Source organism: Triticum aestivum, chromosome 2B, assembly GCF_018294505.1.
Source record: "Triticum aestivum cultivar Chinese Spring chromosome 2B, IWGSC CS RefSeq v2.1, whole genome shotgun sequence".
Taxonomy (NCBI): Eukaryota; Viridiplantae; Streptophyta; class Magnoliopsida; order Poales; family Poaceae; genus Triticum; species Triticum aestivum.
Window position 1 is genome coordinate 789,144,628 of NC_057798.1, and position 6,432 is coordinate 789,151,059.

At 39.6% G+C, this 6,432-nt stretch overlaps 1 pseudogene; it reads right to left on the reverse strand.

Moving 5' to 3' along the window:
* On the reverse strand, positions 1-1,680 carry LOC123042777 (probable indole-3-pyruvate monooxygenase YUCCA10; annotated as a pseudogene).
* Positions 1,681-6,432: the final 4,752 nt, after the last annotated feature.

The following is a 6,432-nucleotide window of genomic DNA, read 5'->3' on the forward strand; positions in this document are numbered from 1 at the left end:
TTAACTAGACATAGAGTCCATCACAGATTCGATGTCATTAGCGATATTCTTGGCATCTGTTGCAATACCAGCTAATCCTCTCCTCGCCAACCCAGCACAGTAGAGCCCATTTTCACCTTTCCAATGATTCGGATATTTTTGGATGGGCAGTCCATTGCCATTTAACATGCTCACACCATCCTGGATTAAAAACACATAGACCTTGTTAACAGATTTAATAATGGTTACACCTAGAAAACAAACTCAGACATGTTCAAACACAAGCTATATTACCTTGAGCCACATATTTGCCGTGCTTTTGTATCCAGTTGCAAACACAATTGCATCAAATGACATTCTTTTACTGCATTGAAATTTAACTATGTTCCCCTTGATCTTACTAATGCTCCCTTGAACCTTTAGGAGATAAAAATACATTGATAACTTGGCATATCAAATCAACATATGTTATAAATTTATGTCATGTCAATGACATACTTACTTTGATGATGCCTTTTTTGATCAATCCAACAGTCCCAACATCAATTACTGCAGATCGACCTGTTTCTGATTTGAGGGTCATTGGACCCATTTTTGGCCTTGTGATGCCATGCTGTGACAGGTCTCCAAATATTAAATACGCTGCCATCACAAGGAGTTTATCCACTAGATTCAATGGAAGACGGTGAGCAAGTGTCATCCCCAAACGAATTAATTCCTTTGTCATTACATGAATCTGCAACAACAAAACACGTCACACCTCTTTTGAAGTATGCATGATAAATAAATTTTCATAGAATTTCATCTTTCAAGAAATAAATTTTTGTCATGTGGTTCCTCTAGTCTTTCAGTTGTTTGTGTGTGATATAAAATAGTCCATCTCTTTTTCTATGTGAAATACTTCCTATTAGTAAAACACTGAAAATTGCATCTCTTCTATTAATAACTATACTAAGAATTTGCGTTCATGCACCCAGTGAAAATATATAGTGCACGTATGTACCGGGCTTCGTATAACAATCGATGTGTTGGCACCATGGGTCACAAGGTCATAAGCAATTTCCATCCCGGAGTTGCCAGATCCAATGACCAATACATTCTTGCCAGAGTAGCTCTTGCCTGACTTGTAGCTTGAGGAGTGGATAACATCACCTGGAAAGTTTTCCAGTCCAGGGAACATTGGAATATTCTCTGCACTATTCTCACCACTTGCCACAACAAGAAACTTCGCCATGAACTTGACTGTGGTGCACTTTGACATGTCCTTTGCCACAATGGACCAACATTTTTCATCATTGTCATATGTGGATGACTCCACGCTGGTGAGATACTTTGGTTGAATGTTGAAACGCTCAACATAGTCATCCAAGTACTTCACAAACAAGGTTTTTGGTATGTATGTTGGTGCATCTACAGGGTATGACATGTGTGGCAACTCACAGAACTTTTTTGCGAGATGCATCTTGAGGGGATCATACGCGCGGTTGCGCCAGAGTGATGCGCTACAGCTCTCGCGCTCGACGATGGCATAAGGAATTGAGAATTGGCTAAGGCATGCTGCCGTTGCGAGGCCTGCTGGCCCAGCACCAACAATCAACACTGTAACACCCTCCATTTCAAAGAGAAGACTTGACAAGTTGTGGGATAAGTTTGGTGGTAGTCCAGTGTTTGTGTGTTTGCTCGATGAACTTTGGAGGACATGCTCGTGTATAAGGGCATATATATACTGGCATCCTTCATGGGCCAATCAGTTTTATGGATTGAGGGATGAAAAAGGTAAATATTTATTGAGGCCTAATCCTAGTGTGTAGGAGTATTTCCATCTAAAAATGGAGCCGTTGTTGGTTGTGAAAGCGTGTACTGATACAAAATAGGTAGGAAACACACCGTTGATCGATTGTTGGTATTGGAAACTTATCGACCATCTTTTTTATGTGTAGATTAAAGATTCTTCATGTTTCTTTCCTTTCGCATCGTCACCAATGACAATTACTACTCTAATAATATTCAAGTGTTTCTTCCTCTTTGTATATGATATAGGATATGATAAGGATAAGTTTGATTTCCAAACACACATTTATAGGCAAAGTCCTATTTCATTTTCTCTAGTTAATATAATGTGGATGACAAAAGGAAACAATCATCTCAGAAGGATTTGTTACCAACCATGTTAACCGGTTTTGTCGGCTAGTTTTGCCTCCGGTTCAGTTGTAAGACAGTCAGTTTTTGTTTTGCCTCCGGTTGAGTTGACGACCATTGCCATACCTTTGGTGTCAACACAATGAGCCGTTCGATGTTGTGAACAAAAAAAGTGGAACTTTAGTTCAAATATTTGAAACCAGTTTTTTAAATATAAATTTGTTTCTATACTGAACACTCATTTAATGTGAGGCCATATTTCAACTTTGGTATATTCATATTGTCCTATGCCTGAACATAATTGAACGCTCATTGTATTTTTAACTCTACACACCAGAGTGTGGATATATTTTGTTAAAAAGATGATAAACAAATTTACTGAAAATCAAAATTGTCAATCCTGTCTGGATGCGGTTTGGCAAACATGTCTGGTTCCAAACTGACTGACACAGATTAATCACAATTGTACGCAACTTGAAGTGGATCACATACAGTTCATCGGATTTTGATTTGCCTAACAGAATAATCCACTACCTTCTATGGCTTACATTTAGCATGGTGCAAACCGCAGACAGAACCTATCAAACATATGATTACATTCGATTTACAACCGTCGAGTCCAAATGATTTCAACATCTGCCAGACTACCACTCTGCCTCCTGTAGTTGGATCTTCTAAAGACTTGTCTGCTGGGTAGGTATATCAGGCCTTCCTCACATGAAGGAGCATGTGGTACAGACAAGTAGCACCTTCTCTTCTTTCCAGATGCTCACTTCCCTTGGATCATTTTTGCTTGCGGAGGAACTCCCGCATTTCTCTGTGGAACTCCCCACTCACTATCAACCGCATCTTCTTCGCGTCCTCCCACAACAAGAACTAGTTATCCCTTGCGTGGTCACAACACTGGTCAAACATGTCCTACGCAAATAAGCGGCACCCGGATGTAAGTATAGTGGTAATCAGACTACTAGAGTATAGGTTTTCAAATGTGTCCAAGCACCGTCCATCCGCAAGGAGCTGGAAGGGTTTGATGGGTGAAGGGTTTATTAATCCAACAGTCCCAACTCAATGGTTGTGGGTCGGTTGGTTTCTAACTTGAGGGTCATTCGACCATTTTTGGTTTTGGGCCTTGTGACGCCATATACCTCGATCGATCTCCAAATATGACATTCGCCGCCGTCACAAAGAGGTCACCCACTAGATTTAGTGAAAGAAAGTGAGCAAGTGTCATCCCAACTAAATTAATTCTCTTGTCATCACATGAATATGCAACCAAAAGACATGTCACGCCTCTTTTGAAGCATGCCTGATAGAACAAAATTTCATAGAATTTCTTCTTTCAATTGTTATTTTTTTGTCATGTAGTTCCTCTAGTCTTTTTGTTGTTTGTGCGTGATATAAAACAGTCCATCTCTTATATATGTGAAATACTTTCTATTAGTAATAATACTGAAAAAATGCATCTATTCTAGTGGTGACTATACTAAAAAATGGTGTTCATGTACCTAATGAAAATATATAGTGCATGTAGTACATATCAGGCTCCGTATAATAATCGAAGTATTGGCACCATGGTCGCAAGGTCATAAGCAATTTATATCCAAGACTAGACGGATGGATACCTTGGATCTCAGCCGATGGAAAACTTACTGCATACTGCAAACCCTGGGCGCCTCGGGCACAACAAACTGTGTCCACAACATATAAGGATACAAGTATCATGTAACCACAAATACACATTCTAAATAGTAGTTTTCCATCATATGGTGTTCTAACTTTTAGTTTTAAGTTTCTAAATCAGTTCACAGATATTTTTAACGATTTATTAGTATGTCAGCTAGCCCATGTAGTAGCACAAGTTGATAATTTGTGCCATTCGAAGACCGAATAGTACGTGGAGGATCTCCTCCTGCTGCTCCTGCTGCTGCTTGAGAGCCTTGCGGAGGATCTTGGCGCTGATGGAGGAGGGCATGAACTCCTCCTCCTCGGCCTGGTGGCGTTTGGCGGCGCCGGAGCGACGGCGCTTCCCGGTGTCGGCCACCGCGTCGGCGTCGGCGCCGAGCGGCTGCCCTTGGGCTGCTTCTTGGAGGACTTGTGCTTCTTGCCGGTCATGGCCGCTGGCTCGGGCCTCGGTGGTGGTCTGCCGGGTAGGAGGCGGGGCGGCGGGGGACGGAGGTGGGGAGGGAGATGGCAGCAATGTGTAGTAAAACCCTAGAGGAGGAAGGAGGATGGCGGATTGGCGGGTTTTGTTTCTGTGGACTTGTGGAGGCCTCGCTCGTCCTTGCTAGGCCTGCTTGCTTCTTCTCCTTGCTTAAGGGGCCGGCCTATCATGTCATACTCAGGAGACTGGCCGAACAATGCCTCAGATTTTTTTCGAATGATTTGAAGATTCCTCGAACAATGCATCAGTTAAATGTGCTATTTTTCAAAAGGGAAAACAGAATACAGAGGTACACTCCGCCAATCCACGAGCGTGTTAAGATCATATTTCAGTTACTTGTTATAGTTGCTTTTAGCTAATTCAAGTTTGGCATCAGCAATCTTTGCCATCCGAGTATATTTTGTCTTGGAAGTCAGTAAATTCCAATGAGTCATCGGCTGATACAAGTGATAGACAAAACTCGGAGAAGCTCATCCACTATATATGCTTTATTCCGTCAGTTCACATTGTAAAAAAGGGTACTTAGGATTTCTTATTGTCTTGATTCAAATGATGTTCTATATATCCCATTGACACTTCTATAAATCCAATGTCGGTGTTTCTCCAAAAAGAAAACAAATGATTGCTTGTTATGCCTTCAAATATAATGAACATTCAGTATATATGCAAGTAGCCACCTTCTTCGTCATGTAAGTGCCTTATTTTTGAAATATATAATTGCGCATTTAAGTCAGATCTATATTATCTAGGTAGATGACTAGGATCTCTCTAGAAGTGCCAACTAGAAAACAAACCGACATTATGAGAGAAAAGGTCTACTTATTAGTTTCAACTATAAAAAATATGACTAATAAGGCAGATTCCTTCAAATATTCAAATACTCTGCTGATGATTTTTTTATTAATCCAACAATCCATACATCAATCACTATGGATCGGTAGGTTTCTAACTTGAGGGTCATTGTGATCCATTTTTGGTTTTGGTCCTTGTTATGCCATCCCTCGGTAGGTCTCCAAATATGAAATTCGCCGCAGTCACAAAGAGGTTATTCACTAGATTTAGTGAAAGATGATGAGCAAGTGTCATCCCAACTGAATAAATTCTGTAGTCATTACATGAATCTGCAACCAAAAGACATGTCACACCTCTTCTGAAGCATGCATGATAAAACAAAATTTCATAGAATTTCTTCTTTCAAAAGTTAATTGTTTGTCTTGTAGTTCCTCTAGTCGTTTGTTTGTTTGTGCGTCATATCAAATAGTCCATCTCTTATATATGTGAAAACTTTCTATTAGTAATAATACTAAAAAATTTGATCTCTTCCAGTGGTAACTATATTAAAAAATTGCGTTCATGTACCCAGTGAAAATATTTAGTGCAAGTAGTACATATCAGCCTTCGTATAACAATCAAAGTATTGGCACCATGGTCGCAAGGTAATAAGAAATTTATATCTAAGGCTATGCGGATGGATACCTTGGATCTCAGCCGATGGAAAACTTACTGCATACTACAAACCTTGCGTTTCGGGCACAAAAAACTGTGTCCACAACAGTTAAGGATACGTGTATCACGTAACCACAAATACACGTTCTAAATAGTAGTTTTCCGTCATATGGTGTTCTAAGTTTTAGTTTTAAGTTTCAAAATATGTTCACAAATATTTTTAATGATTTATAGTATGTCAGCTACCCCCATGCAGATGCACGGGATGATAACTAGTGCCATACTAAGACTAAATAGCACCACAGTAGCGGCCATGGATGGATGTAGTGAACTATGCATTTATTTTAGGCTGATGTGATTACTACCTCCTACAGTTGTATGTTGATGGGGTAAACACGCCACAAGAGATTTTGGTATAGATAATAAAGTATTGATCGCATGCCTTTTACACATGTAATTTCAAGTAAATAAAATATAATACACAGTTGTAGGTTCAACCAAAATTAGAAATCTCTCCGCGTAATAATAGTACAAAGCCCTTGATTATAGTAGAATAGTACATCTCTCTTCATGGCACATATGAATCTTAAAATAAACATAAATTTACTTTTCTAAAAGCTAGATAGAAAGGTGACACAATGGATATATTTCTCAAAGAATCAACCTTCTAGCATGCTTGCCATGGTAAACTACATGTAAAAGATGAT